The following is a 15,978-nucleotide window of genomic DNA, read 5'->3' as shown; positions in this document are numbered from 1 at the left end:
GCAAGTGCCCTCAACTTTCTCAGGCTAGACCTCTTCATTTGGTTCCAGACCCACATAGACCGCTGCCTACAGGACATTTCCATGCCTGTGTCCTGTGGATGTCTCGATGTCAATGTGCAAACTCATGTTAGTAACTAACTTTCTCTTTCTATAGTCCCCGTTGAGATGAACGACGTCACCTTTTACTCAGGTACTCAAGCCAGACACCTGTGAGTTATCGGAGCACCTTTCTCTTTCATCTGCCACAGGTTGCGTGGAAACTTATGTTTTAACTCCACGTTTTTAAGACATTTATAAACCTGGATGCGAGGAACTCATTTTCATTTCTATCCTCAGGTATTAGGTAGTTTTTCCATGTCATGAGTCAATCTGAGTTTATATGTCATTTCTCCTACCTAGGGCAGTTAGTTCATTTCCGCTTGCTTTCTGTTGTAAAAACTGCAGCCATGAACATCCTTGTCCACGTCCTCCTGAGCATGTTGTGAGCGTGTCCACAGGATGGGTGCCCAGATGGAGGACACAGGCAGCTCAACGTCGGTGGGAATTGCGACATCGTTTTCTAAATTGATTTCTCATTTTACAATCCCAGCAGTAATACAGGTTTTCAGTCTTGCTAACACCCTGCATTACAGAGCTATGAATTTGAGCTAGTATCATTCAATTTGAATGATATAAAATTTTCATTTTTTGCTGAGGTTGACTATCCTAGTATTTGGCTACGTGAGCTCTCCCTTTTAGGAAAGGCCTCTTTATTTCTGTGTCCTTATTATTATTATTATTATGAATAATTTGTCTTGCTTTACAGGCTCTGGGTGATAGCTTTTTGTTGGTGGAGGGGGAGCTATTGTAAAGGTAATGAAACTTGGGCCTCTTTTGATGCCCTGGGAGGGGGCGTGGTGCTGTGTTCACATGAGGGCATGTTTGTAAAATTTGTAAACGTTAGATACTTTTACACAGTTTGGTGAAGACCAACTTTTTTTTCTATTCTCGCTTCCTTTGTGTAACACCTCTCTTTGTGTTGGGTGGTGGTGAACTTTTTTTGGAATCTGACTAAAGGGAAATTGAGTTGGGAATACATTTCATTTGGATTTAGTGGGAGATATTTATGGGCTTCTCAGTCACGTCTGTGTTATTGATTAACACCCACCCACCCCCAACTCTATACTGCAGAAATGGCATCCAAGGATAGTCCTACTCCTCATGACATGAACATACAGTGGCAGAGACTGTCCTGTGATACAAATATGTCCTATGGCACCTGGCACCAGGGGCAGGGGAGTCAGGTAATGGAGGAGAAATAAGCTTTTCAAGTGTTCAGGTCCCGAAGGTGCTACGTGGACCAACCCCTACATCCAGCATCCCAGTTCAAAGGTTTAAATTATCAAAGGAGAGGTTTTCTCCCCCCAACTCCCCAGAGCCCAGGCAAAGATAGAGAACCTTCTGGGTGATTCTTCCCATGCCATGGGTAGCCATTTCCCAAGTTCCTCCTTTGCTGACAGTGCAGCCTTTTGAAGGTCGTGGTTTCTGTGATTGCCTCCATTTTATTTTTTTAGGCACTGACCTCCCTCACTAGAGGAGCCCCCCAAAAGCTGTGACTGCGTTGCCTTCATGTTTTGTCTTTTTAGAAACTGACGCAAATGCCTGTGACTTAGGAGAGGTTCCCTGACTGTTTCTGAACTTTCCCCCTCTGTTTGTTTTGACCTCATGTTTCTGTCCTTTATGAAATGTCCATTCATTCCTGCTGACTTCATTATTTTATCTTAATTTTAAAAACCCAAAAAACAAAAATAGAAAACATGTTATTTGTTGTTGAAAGACTCCCTGGGATTCCGGGAGGCAGAGGGTCATCGATGCAGAGGAGTTTAGCATTTATCTGACTCTGAGTACAATATATGCAGTGCAGCGAGCATGAATATTTCAGCGTGATGCACTTAGGAGGCAGCGGGATGGGAGAGCCTCTCCCTGGTGCTGTGCCTGCTTGTGGGCGTGGGGTGTGTGTGGGCAGGATGCTTCCATGCTTGTTTCTCTCCAAACACAAAAGCAAAATCCCATCTCCCTGCCTCCAGGGTGTCCCCTGTGAACACTGAAAGTCCTGTGAAAGGTGTGCCCCTGCCCCCAGAAATGTGCTCAGTTTAGGGGTTCACCTCAGTTTTGGCTGGGAACTATCTTTTCCTATTTCAGCAAAAGCGCCAGTCACGGTGCCATCTCTGGTGCAGCCTGCGGCTCTCAGACGTTGAGAGTGGGGAATAAATGGAGATAGGAGGGGCAGGCAACATCGAAGGTGTGTTTAGCATAAAATCGGATGAGCACTGAGGATATACTCATCACTCTTTATGGGAGAGTCCTCCTTTTCAACAATGGCCACCATATCTCTCTCTGAAGGTCTCTCCAGCCCCTCAAAATCTTTCCCATTGGTCCTCAGATGGACGACTGGGTTTTCTGTGCAAATGAGTAGAATGCGAGAACTTTAAAAATTAATTCCCACACTCACTTTAGTCATTAGTTTAACCTGTCCCCCCACCACCCCATGCGACGTCCAGCGTTTCTGTGGGTTGCTTGATGAAGCAGCAGAGGTTGGCTTACCGAGATCCCCTTACTCCTTGTTGAGTCATATTGAAATGTAGAAAAGAAAGGCTCTTAGCATGAATAACTTTTGGCAGAACTTACCTTCTTTAAAACAAAGGGACTTTCAGCAGAACTTACTTTCTCTAAAAGACTCCCTACCCCTGGCCTTAAGGCTGGGTTCCCAGGCTGTGGCCTTGGATAGTTCCCCAAGGTTGCAGATGTTCCTGGAATGTTTCTCCCTGAATTAACCCTATAGATAAACATTATCAGAGAACTTGTTTCACTGCTTTGTTTTACTGCTAGTCTTCCCCTCCTCCCCATCCCCCAATCAGTGTGTGATTTTATCTTTAGAAGCTAGTCCCAAACTGTGTTCAGTGCCGCATTGATTTGAACGACTTAGGTCTCTGTGCAGTCGTCGGCTTTAAATTAAAGACTCCGTATTTTGGCTATTTAATTGGTGTGGCAAAATGTCTGTTTCTCGCTGTTCTGATACAACATTAATAGCAGTAAGAATAGTAACTGAGAGTGGTATTGTGCTGTGGAGTTTACCTCAAAAACGAGGATGCTGGCCCTGGCCGGTTGGCTCAGTGGTAGAGCATCGGCCTGGCGTGCAGGAGTCCTGGGTTCGATTCCGGCCAGGGCACACAGGAGAAGCGCCCATCTGCTTCTCCACCCCTCCCCCTCTCCTTCCTCTCTGTCTCTCTCTTCCCCTCCCGCAGCCGAGGCTCCATTGGAGCAAAGATGGCCCGGGCGCTGGGGATGGCTCTGTGGCCTCTGCCTCTGGTGCTAGAATGGCTCTGGATGCAACAGAGCGACGCCCCAGAGGGGCAGAGCATCGCCCCCTGGTGGGCATGCCGGTTGGATCCCGGTTGGGCACATGCGGGAGTCTGTCTGACTGCCTCCCCGTTTCCAGCTTCGGAAAAAACAAAAAACAAAAAACGAGGACGCTGTCTCACGAGACAGCTCTGTGTCAGACACTGTTACCATCTCATGGATTGGGCCTGTGGACCCCTACCCCAACCCCCATTTTCCGGGCCATCCAGCAATTGTCAGCACCACCTTCCTGAAGTCTTGTTTGGATGGTGTCACCCCCTCTACTCAGTAACCTCCACGGACTCACTGTTGCCAGTGAGAAAGGCCCGCCATTTTAAGACATTCCTAAATGGGGCGCGACACGCTATTCCACTGTCCCCACGACGGTTCTTTTATATAAAATTCATGCCCCAACCAATTCGCTGTCGTCCTTTCCACATCATAGCTTTGTTCTCAGGTGGAATTATCTTATTCTATCTTTTCCTACTGAAACTCTAACTTTTAATATCCTGCCCATTAAATCCGTCTTTTCCACTCAAGAGCATTGTCTGCTGACCAAATAGATCCTTCCCTCATTAGCTTCCTATTCTGTAGAAATTGTTTATATGACCCCTATTTCTGATTTTTAAAAATCCGGATTATTTTATTTTATTTTTTCTTTTTATTGAATTTAGCGGGGGTGACACTGGTTAACAAAATTATGCAGGTTTCACGTGCAATTTTACAACACGCTTCTGTACATTGTATCGTGTGTGTGTTCACCACCCTAAGTCAAGTCTCTGTGCATCTCCATTGATCCCCCCTAGACCATTGTCAACCCTCCACCCCCTGGAAATCCCCACCCCGTTTGTGTCCATTAGTTTTTTTGTTGTTGTTCAACCTCTCCACCCCCAACCTGCTCCTTCCCCACCGAAGGCGGTCAGCCTGTTTAATTTTAAATGTATCTAACTTTCCTTACTCCCTATATAGGTATGTATCTTTGTTAAGGACCCTAGCTAGACGCACAGAGGTAAAACCCTCAATCTCAGGAGTTTATCCAATAAGACATTAGTGTTCACTCATGTGACATTCCCAGGTGGTGTCCTGCTTGGCAGAAGCCATTCTGTGGCTCTGCCATTTTCTTTTCTTTTTTTTTTTTTTTTCATTTTTCTGAAGCTGGAAACAGGGAGAGACAGTCAGACAGACTCCCGCATGCGCCCGACCAGGATCCACCCGGCATGCCCACCATGGGGGGAAGCTCTGCCCACCAGGGGGCGATGCTCTGCCCATCCTGGGCGTCGCCATGTTGCGACCAGAGCCACTCTAGCGCCTAGGTCAGAGGCCACAGAGCCATCCCCAGCGCCCGGGCCATCTTTGCTCTAATGGAGCCTTGGCTGCGGGAGGGGAAGAGAGAGACAGAGAGGAAAGCATGGCGGAGGGGTGGAGAAGCAAATGGGCACTTCTCCTGTGTGCCCTGGAATCGAACCCGGGTCCTCCGCACGCTAGGCTGACGCTCTACCGCTGAGCCAACCGGCCAGGGCCGCTCTGCCATTTTCAACGGAGGCTTCTGAGTTTCTCATGGTGCTGGTGGTGGGTGTCTTCTCTCTTTCCCATTGGCCACTGTGTATCTCTGAGAAGGAGTCCCATATACCCGCCCTCACCCGGGCTTGAAACTCTGAGGAGGGGTCATTAGAGCCCCCCTGCCACCCAAATACGTTCTAGGAACTATGAACCTGATCACATGTGAGCCATGAGCCATTCTCCAATGACAACAGGACGTGTCCTTGGTTCTGACAGCCCTGAAGGACTCTGGGAAAGAGCCTGGTCAAGTGTAAACTCATTCCCTTTTCTGGCAAAACAGTTGAAGGCACGTGCTCCCCACAGAACGTGGGTGCGTCACACACCCTGCAACTTCTCTGCTCACAAGCCTGGGTGCGGCGAGCGCCCCAAAGGCGAAGGCGTGCTGGCACTATGTCACGCCTCTCCCACACCTCCAGGGGTCCTCCTGGTCCACAGTCTCTCTTTTCCATAAAGTTTGGAAGTCACGTTCAGACTCCGGTTCAGTGTCAGCTGGTCTTGTGGGCGGCTGCACCAGGTTCTATGCACCACCTGCTCTTGAGCCAAGTTTGCACATTCCTTATTTGTGTAGTCAATGTAAACAAACACACAGATAAACTATTTGCAGGACGTTAGTCTCTCTCATATAAGAGAAGTCTGTTAAATTTTAGCCCGTTGAATTATTTTTGACTGGAATCCTGCGATAGAACACATTCTCAAGCCTCCCCAGCCCTGCCGTATACAATTTAGTCAGCATATATCAAAAGCCCCTTCCTATGTAGTGACAGCAAGAGTAGATAGAACAGAGGTGCACTGTAGCCTGTTTATTGTGGCAGACAAGCCACAGTAAACATCAGACCTAATTTGAGTTAAATTAGCTTGAGCTTTTTTCCTGTGCGTGTGCTTGTAGTTGCTTTGCAGGGTCCTCTCCAGCCCTTCTTGTGGACAGTCATGCACACAACACCTTGGGCCGGTGGGTATATGTGCTCAGCCTCCTTAAATCAGAGCCTAGCAGCTGAGGGTTCAGGACCACCTGTGAGATGCAGGGTCAGGCGGGGAGCCTGCCCAGCTTCCACTATGGACCACCCACTGGGAGAGTTTGCCTCTCCACTGCGTCAACCTTGAAGGCGGACACTAGGTGGCAGCAAAGCGCCTTTTACCCACTCTGTCCTGGCTGGCCATCTTCTGGTGCAGAATTTAGAAAAAAAAAAAAAAAAGTGATTCTGCAGATTTTTCTTTCACAGAGAGAGCTACCCATGCAAGACTGGCAGCTCTAAAGAGAGCCATGGCAATAACTGAGGCGTCCCCAGGACGAAAGCTGTCTTCTGGGTAGAACCAGCAAACAGAACAAACACGCAAACCCCTCCCTAAAGCAAGCCATCACTTATGAAACGCCTCTGAGAATACAAAGCCATTTGGTCCTGAATCTTCCGAGCTGACAATTGGATGTCGGAGCTATGCAAGCTGCATCCGGGGGTTAGGGAAAGGACAAGTTGGGGACCAGGGGCAGCCGTGAAAACAAGAGCCGGGAGTCCTGTCTCCCAAAGACCACCTGGTTGTCAGGATTGAGTGAGCTCACCCCACCACCCTGGCCCCACTCCCACCCACATGCTCCACTCCTTCAATGGGGTTTGTTTTCAAGCTAAGGCCTTAAGAAGCCAGCCTGTTTCAGCTGAAGTTGTTACACTTGCAAAAGCAATTACCTTGCTGGAGATCTGTGTTTCAACTCATTTGAAAGCTCTATGTATGTAGCTCAAGGAGAAGACAAAGGCTACAGAGAGGAGGCCAGAATCAGAGCTGGGGGGTGGGGTGGAGCTGGAGGAAGGGCCTTGTCCAACACCTCTTTTTTTTTTAATTTCCTTTGTCACCTGTGTAGCCCTGAATTTCAAGGGCAGTTGAGTGCTGAGTGTTTGCCGAGAATAAGAACATCCGGCTTTGCCTTTTGTGGGCTGTTGACTCCCTCACCTTTCAAGGTCTCCCTGTGACTCCTCTCAGGAGCCTGGGTGATGGGGTGAGAGACATCTCCTTGCTGTCCCGGCTCAATGGACCACTTCACCCGCATGAGGGCATGTTAGGCTCATCTTGCTGATATTTGTACATTGCCTAAAATCCTTCCTTTTCCAGGAAGCCTTCCTTGATTCATGAGTGAGAGTGGGCTGGTAGTGAGTCCCCTACGTTCAAATTCTGCAAGTCTGTTTTTCAAAGATGACCACAGCAAAATCAACTGCTTTGCTTACAGTGTAAATCCTTCCTGGTCCATTTGTGTATCGATGCTGGCTTTGCTCATAGTTTGCATTTTCTGTTTCCGGAATTACTGGTGCTCTGTCCCAGATGTCTATCTGCCCGAGGGCATGCTGCTGAGGAGCTCTAGGGGGTGAGGCCCCTGCATGCCAGATGCTATGCAGGTGCTTGCCTCGCCTGAGCTCCAGGTCCCTGGAGTGCACCCGCTGCCCAAGGCCCACCGATGGGTTCAGCACAGTTTGGGGTGGCCAGGATCTGAACCCCGCAAGGGGTCATGAGAGTCTTGGTCACAGTTTCTGCTCTTGGCGGAACAAGGGATCTGTGTAATAATAAGCCCTAACCTACCCAGAGGCAGAACCTCAGGGCAGAGGAGCCTCAGCGGCCACGCCAGGTGGATCTTCCATGAGAAACACCTGGAGGCCCTGGTTGCTAGAGAAGCTCCCATTCCCATCACGTATCAAGTCCATTCACAGCTAAGGCTGGGATGATTTAAGGGGGATGGGCTCCTTGCAGCGTGCAGGCCACTGACTGTGCGCAGGGCGTGTGCACGTGTGGTGCAGCTCACGGTGGGCGGCCAGAACGCTGGGACGGGCAGGGGTCTGAGAAGTGGGCTCTCAGGGGTCCAGGCATCTCCTAATGCCCAGCTCTATGCTACTCCATGTGCACAGGCCCAGAGGAGGACCACGGGACAGAACCCATGGCCTCATGGCCGGGACAGGGACACTATAGGCACCTGGGGGTCCCCTCTTGGGGACCCACTGTTCCTGTTTGCAGCTGCCACCTGGGAGCCATTTGTGGGTGCGGGCTCCCTCCGTCCTAGAGACCACGGAGATTTGGGACCAGGCTCCTGCTCCACAGGCCTGCAGACATGGTGAGTACTGCGCGTGAGTGGGCAGCCAAGTTGGGGTCCCCGGGGATCTGGGTGGAGCTAGTCTCTTAGGTATAACACAGCAACTCCAAATTGCAGCCCCTAACCTACTCCGGGGTGCTCATTTTCCCTGCTGGCTTGGCGGCCAGTAGGTGTACCCTGACGAAAGAGACACCGGAGTCCTGGTTCTGGGGTACGGCTGTGGCCAGTGAGTGGCTGCTGCCTCAGACCACTGTGGGGTGGGTGGGGTGGGTTCCCTCCTCCTTGGAGGCCAGGCAGGTGGTTTGTGGTGGCCCCAACCCCAGAACCAGCTGACATAGGTGGGGGAGGGGAGCGTACTGGGCATACACCTGCAGCCCAGGTGGCAGGAGCCAGGGATCTGGAACCCGGTGAGGGCTGCAGAAAGCCATGGCATAGGAGCGGATCTTGGGTGAATAAGGCATCTGCCTACTTCCAGTTATTGGGTGCTGAAGTCTAAGTCTTGGTTGGCTGGCTCAAAGTGTTTAAGGTTAACGCACTTAGGTCCTGGATACACACTTGTGATGCTAATGGATGGAGCTGTTGTGGGTTACATGAAGATAGACACAAACCAGATTCCTAACTGAGCTGCTGGTGGGTTAGCTAACTGCCCTCACATTCTCCCTCCTTGTCTACTCTCTTTCCTGATTTGGAAACATAATTTCAGTAATTATCCCCCCACCCAATACCAAACTCAGCAGGGTTATTACAAAGGAAAGGGGGTCTTATTTATGAAGAGCCATGCAAATGGTCTCCACAACCAGAGGACACGGTGAAAGTGACCAGGAAGACTGGAAATCCCGACATTTGAACACGAACCAATGGGTCATGATTTTTATTCCTGGGGCTCCAAGCAAAGTTCTGGGTCATGCTAAGGACTAAAGCCTTCTTCCACCCAACTCTCCTTCTGCTAGTAAATGGGTCAGGCGATAGTATGAAAGGCACCCCCATATCAGGAGCTAGGCAGACCTCGTTTAGGACTCTGGCCCCTGTTGCCGTGATGAGCACTTGGCATAATTGTTAACGTTTGCCGAGCCGTTGTCTCCTGTCTATAGAAGGGGGTGGATAATAATGCTGTTTGCAGGGCTGTTGTGAGACTAAAGGGAGAGGGTACCTGTCAACTGCCTGATGCTTTCCAGGTCATGGCTCTCAAACAGAAGTGAGTGGACCCAACTCCCCTCTAATATCAGAGTCGTTGCTAGGAGATCAGACAGTTACCTGGCCCTGAGGTCTTCTTGGGAGAATCACTGTTCCCCTTCAACCAGAGCTCCTCAGTGCTTGGGCAGGAGAAGTGTGATTCTCATCCTCCACCTGAGACTCACCTTCATGCAGTCACCTCCTTACCTGTCGTCCCAGCAGCTGTAGGCTGAGCCAGGGACCATTCCCTTCTCCTTTCCACATTCTTCCCAGGCTCCAAAATCTGTCCTTATTTTTCCTTCTGGACACAGCACCTTCCGTGTTTAACGTAAGCCTGGTTATTACCTGTTTAAAAATGGTTTTTTGTGTTTTTTTTTTTTTATACTGGTTTTTGGTGAAAAGAAGAGCCTCGGTGGATTCCAACCCCAGGTCCATAATCCCAAGAGACAGCCAGACCTCGGTCTCCCCTGCCCTGTACATGGCTTTGCCTGGGTGATGTGTCCAACAAGGGCCACTCCTTTTTGTGACCTGGCAGGGAAGGAGAGTCTTGTGGAGCACTTGCAAAGCTGGCCCAGGAAGGTAGGGTGACAATTTAGAAAAGAGAGGGATTATGTTTCTAGGGGCAGAGCAGATACTCAGCTTCCATGGGTATGGGCAGGTTAAGTCAAGGAGCTTGAAGTTTCAAGAAGGAGGAACGGAGTTTGGGCAGTTCTGAGTGATGCAGCCCCGCCCCACCCTTGACAGGCAGTTTAACCCTCCTAGGAGCCAAACAGAGTGGCTTTTCAAATGATGGTTTCAACTTAATCTCAGGGTATCTTCAGGTCTCTTGCCTTGATAGGCAGTGTACTTTTTCTTTCTTCTGAAGAGGCACACGAAATACAACAGGATGAGAAAGAGAATTTAATACAATTATAAGTATTGCTTTCAAGCCTCTCACTTTGCATAACTTTTTTACTTTTTAGCATCTTATTTTTCCTCTGTAGCCACATCTCTATGCCAATCAGTTTGAATATTGTGAAGTGTAGTCTATTCATTTAACTTTATACCGAGCTGTCTTCCCCATACTTCTATAGGCTTCCTATTAGTTTCATTTCTGTGCAGTATTTCCTGTTGTTCACGTACCAGAATTTATTTAAATTATTATCGGACTGTTGGAGTTACTTAGCTTTCCACAGATACTTACCTGGGACTGTGCAAGGCTGTTGTTTTTCTGCAGCAGTGAGCAGCTCTCTGCCCCCATATATATATATATATTACACACACACACACACACACACATATATATATATATATTTTTTTCTCTTCTTCTCTTTGTTTCTTCAGGGTAACTTTCTTGAAGTGGATGATTGGGCCAAACATGATGAATGTCTTACTAACCCTTGCAGTGCATCAACCATCCAAAAACGATTGTAGCAGTTTATCTTGGGACAGGCAACAAATATGACCATCAATTTTGCCATGTGCTGACTAGCATTGTGCTATCATCTTTTACTGTGTTTTGTTGTTGTTGTTTTTTTCCAAAAGCGCGATTTCATTTTCCACAAAAAACTCTCAAGAGGCTGGGAGAGAGCAGGGTTTACTCCCCCGGGGCCCCCTGTTCTCGGGCTGTGTTCACACAGTGGCAGTGGGGGTCTTCATCGGGTACCGGGACTGTCTTCTGTTACTTTCACTGCAGTAGGCATCCTTTCCCCCCTTTTAATTTGGGGGGAGTGTTCAGCCATTGGCTGATTCATATCGCCTCTTCGCTTTGACACCTCCAACGAGTTCCTTGAAGGCAGACCATAGGAAGGGAGAGGTGGCCCGGCGCAGGGTTTGCGGCGGTGGTGTGAAGTCGGAGAGTGACTCAGGACAGACCAGAGCCAGGCCGGTCGGCGGTGGGGAGCCGGGTCTGGCACCTGGTGTGCGGCTTCCACCACCGCTGCTCCCTCCGGGTGCTGCCTGCGGGGGGGGGGGGGGGGGGGGGGGGTTGGAAAAAAAAAAAAAAAGGAAAGAATATTATAGTTGAGACCTGGGGGGGAAGCTGGGTAGGAAAAGGTGGTCTTGGGCAAGGCAGACTTCTACAAACTGCTAAACCTCCTAGAAAAGGCTTTCAAAATCTCATTTGGATCCAGCGTCCTCACTCGGTAGAGAAGTCAATTCAATATGAAACATAATCTCTCTCATGTGATTCTCTTATGTTTATTCACACTTATTCCCCAAAGTGTTTCTGAAAGGGTCTGGGCTGAGTTTCCTTTCCTCCAGCCGGGAGAATGGGGAAGCAGAGGGAGTCAGGCCCTCTCCGCCCAGGCAAGGCCGTGGCGAGCTCTGCTGACGAAGTAACGTCCATGGGGCTTCCGAGCTTTTGCAGAAAGCGCTGAGAAGCCGCAGAGACGGCGGGTGGGGGTCCCATTTCTTAGAGCTTCTCAGTATTTTGAAATGGACGCAGTGATCCCTTCCTATAGGGACACAACGTAAGACATGAGCATCATTCTACTTTTTACAAAGGGGCAGTTGTTTTGCAAGCTCAGGGAATGCTGTGGATACAGTGTAGTGCCATCTCAGCCTGGCACTTGGAAAGTGTGTTCTGTCCCATCTTGGTGGAGAGTGTAGGATGCTCAGCTGTATGCTGTTTTGGGATGTACCAAGACCCGTGGAAACAGATAGGACCCTTTGTCAGCCCGTGGGATGGTCTCTGGTGGAGGCAGAGGCCTCTGCCCTTGACTTTGGCTTTGTCCTGTTCAAGAATGGTACTCAGGAAGTGATCAAAGAAGGAAGCGTTTTACAATCCAGCCGATGAGACTGAAGCTCAGAGGACCCTAGTGACAGGCAGGACTGAGCTTTGAAAATAAATTCAGTGGCCCAGAATGACAGGCTGGAACTAACACGACAGAGTTAAAACATCACAGATTTACAAAAATAAATAAAAAAGCAGCCTGACCAGGTTGTGGTGCAGTGGATAGAGCATCGGCCTGGGACACTGAGGATCCAGGTTGGAAACCCCAAGGTTGCCTGCTTGAGTGTGGGCTCACCAGCTTGAGCATGGGCTCACTGGCTTGAGGGTGGGGTCACTGGCTTGAGCGCAGGATCATAGGCATAACCTCATGGTCACTGGCTTGAAGCCCAAGGTCACTGGCTTGAGCAAGGAGTCACTCAGTTTGCTGTAGCCCCCCTAGTCAAGGCACATATGAGAAAGCAATCAATGAACAACTAAGGCGCTGCAATGAAGGATTGATACTTCTCATCTCTTCCTTCCTGTGTGACTGTTCCTAGGTGTCCTTCTCTCTGTCTCTTGCAAAAATAAAGTTGTTGTCCACATATAGCACAGGGGCTGTTCCTGGGGATGGTCTGGGAGTCACAGAATTCAGCCACGAAGGGGCTGATGGGGATACAGAGATGGGTGGGGTCTGGATGGCGTGTGACAACGTGTAGACAGCGGGCGCGGTGCTATTGAGCCTGGGGACTTGCCACCGAAGGACGACATTGTCAGCGGGCGTCCGAGCAGGCTTCCCGCAAACCCGACTCCTGGCTCAGGAAGGGTAGAGAAAAGTGTGTGTGTGTGTGTGTGGGGGGGGGGGGGGTGGAGGGACGTGGGAAGTCCCTTTTGAGCCTTGAAGAGGTTGTGTGTGGAAGTGGAAAGCCCGGAAGTCGTTCTCCACACCTGCTCTTCTGCAGTCTTCCCTGAGCGTCCGAGAAGTACCAGCCCTGCCCCGAACCTCTGTGCTCCGCCCCCGGCCGCGTTCTCCCCACAGTGCACAGGAGCCGCGGCACAACGACATCCCCGTGTTCCCAGGTGGTTCCGGAGGGGCGGTCTGACTCGGGGCGTGGTGCTGGGCTCTGGAACCTGAGAGCCCAGGTCCGAGTTCTGGTCCTGTTTCTCTTCTGGCGTGTATGTTTGGATGTGCTCGTCGACCTCCCGGAACCCCGTCGGCTCCTCTGTGACGTGGGGGACGGTAACAACTGGACTCGTTTCGCAGGGTGGTCGTGAGCATTAGGCGAAGGTCTTTCCGCAGAGAGCCTCGCCCGTGCCCGCGCGTGCTGGGTGCTGCTCCCCGGTCCCGTCTTCCCTGTTACCGTGCTGGGGTGCAGCCCGTACAAACGGGAGCGCCGTTTCCTTTCAGTCTGGGGCAAAGCAGGTGCTCTCTGAAAAGCGGACGAGTGACTAGGTTTCCTGGGTGGACATTTCAACCAGATGTTCTTTTGTCCTAATGGGACCTTGGCCCAAACCAGAGCTCTTCACAGAAAGGCTGTCCATGGGGTAATGGCGGCAGGCCCCTGAGATGTGGAGGGAGGGGCTGGTGGCCCTTGGTTTGGGGGGTGGGATACAGGGATACAGGGTGGGATGGTGGGTGTTCAAGGTGCTCTGCAGCTTCTGAGTAGGTAAGTGACGTGGCAAAGGGCATCGCAGGCAAGAGGCACAACTGAGCTGCTGCTGACTTCACTGACTCGGGTCAGGACTCCTTTGTAAATGACAGGGACACACTGCCGGCTTGCTGCTGCTTGGGCAGCTGGGGAGGCAGGCCTGACAAACAGGCAGGAGCCAGGTCGGCTGGCAGGACAGGAGGCAGGAGCACAGGTGACAGTTCTGTTTCTGGGTGATCCGGTGTGCTGGCTTCTCTAGTGTGAGTGGGGAGGATTCCCTCTAGTGGAGACTCAGAGAATGGGGAACTCTCCCAACTAGGAAGTGGGTTGGTTCCTGGAAAGCTGGACAGTATGGTGAATGTCCCCTGTCCCCTCTGTGGCGTGCACATCTTCCTCATGCACTCCGGTGCTGCGGGGACAGCCCTGCGGCCTGGGTCATGCGGTGAAGCCGCGCTCAGTCCCAGCCAGCAGCTGTGTCCTCCTGGTTGGTGATGTGCAGCGTGTCCTTGTGGGCCCCAGCTGAAGGCTGGCATGAGGTGACTTGGTCCTCACTGTAACCTTGATAGTCTCTGACACTGATCGCAGGCCCATGGTGTTAACAGGAGTGATCACTACCATGTCTGAGCGAGCCCCTGACACTCAGCATGGTGCCTGGCTGTTTACACGCAGCCTGTCTTTCAATCCTCGCGTCCCTGAGGAAGTGGTTGTTGTTTTTCCTGTTATAAATGGGGGAACATTTAAGTGACTTCCCAAGGTTACACACAGATGAGGAAGAGGAGAGGGAGCTTGGATCCGCAAGCCTCTGACCGACTCCAGAGTCTGGACTCCCCCCCCCCCCCCCATCATGTAGCTGGAAAACCAAGGGTGGATGGACTGCTCATCTTTACCTTTGTTCCTAAGCCTGGGGCTTGGGCTTCTCTAACTTCCTTCATTAGACAGAAACGTTTGTCTACCTTTAAAGTACAGAAACTTCTCATCAGTGAAACCGACAACCCAGACCAGCCACACGGGCACACACAGGTCACAGCAGGCCTGTGTAGGCAGCCCTGGTCAAGGTGTGACCTGGGAGCTGACGCTGGCACTCTGACATCTCCTGGCCACAGCCTGTCCCCCTCCGCCCCCCCTAAACATGCAGTGTGGTGCCTGCTCCCTTTCCCGTCTCCTCTTCATACTTCTCTCCTCTCCCCTCCCCTCCTTTTCTATTGTTGTCTTTCTTCTAGCTTAGAAAGACACTTTTCTTTCCCCACTTTTGACCAAATACCTTCTTCCTTCACTCTCTTTTATTTTCTCTTCTGTTTTCCTTTTAATCTCTGCACCAAAACAAATATACAAACAAACAAAAACCAAAGCAAAAAGATTCTTATTATCATCAATGAATTCATGACTATTACAGCCATTGTGTCTGTATACAGGAAAATTCCAGATTTCTGGTGATAGTACACACGGGGAGACAGCAGGATTGATGTCCTGGGAGTCATTTCAGGGGTCCACCTGAGTCTGCAGACACTTCCTTCTCTGCCTTCAGGGGCCCCCGCTTTCTTCTCAGGCTCCAGAATTCACTCACAGGCCATGAGCTAAGACCTGGAGGCAGAAAACTGATTAAAATTATTGTTATTATTATTTTTTTCAAATTTTTTCTTAAGTAAGAAGTGGGGAGACAGAGAGACAGACTGTTGCATGCGCCCCGATCAGGTTCTATCTGGCAAGCCCACTAGGGGGCGATGCTCTACCCATCTGGGGCGTTGTTCCATTGCTTGGCACTGGAGTTATTTTAGTGCCTGAGGCAAGGCCATGTAGCCATCCTCAGCACCCAGGGCCAACTTGCTCCAACTGAGCCATGGCTGCAGGAGGGGGAGGCAGAGAGAGAAGCAAGAGGAGAGGGGTGAGGAAACAGATGGTTGCTTCTCTTGTGTGCCCTGACTGGGAATCAAACCCGGGACATCCACACGCTGGGCCAATGCTCTACCACTGAGCCAACTAGTCAGGGCCTGAAATTATTTTCTCGTATCATGCTCACCAGCCCTCCACTAGTTGGCTTTTCTTTTTGCAAATGTGCACCATATCCGCTGCATTTAGGTGGAAATATGTTTTTGCAGGTGGTTTTGGAACCTGCCCACCTTTTATAAGAATAATTCTACGGGGAAATGCCTTGTGAGTTCACGAACACTGACCCAAGCCCAGCGGAGCCCAGTCCTCTGTAGGAGGGGCCGCCCAGGGGGCTTTGTGGGGAACCACAGTCACCCACCAGACTGACACTGGCTGATGGCACTCTGTATCCTGCACCATCTCCTGTTTGGGGGAAGGAAGTGCTGCTCTCAGCAGTTATGCCAGCACTTGACCTTATCGTGGCACCAAGAAAAACCCAAGCTGGAAAGACACCCTGATACATAGAGACAGGTTCCTAAGTGCATCCTGTTCTCTCTACCAACCATTCACCCTGGGCTTTGGGGTTCAGTTTTCTG

Source organism: Saccopteryx leptura, chromosome 2, assembly GCF_036850995.1.
Source record: "Saccopteryx leptura isolate mSacLep1 chromosome 2, mSacLep1_pri_phased_curated, whole genome shotgun sequence".
Classification (NCBI taxonomy): domain Eukaryota; kingdom Metazoa; phylum Chordata; class Mammalia; order Chiroptera; family Emballonuridae; genus Saccopteryx; species Saccopteryx leptura.
Note: the sequence above shows the minus strand (reverse complement) of the source record.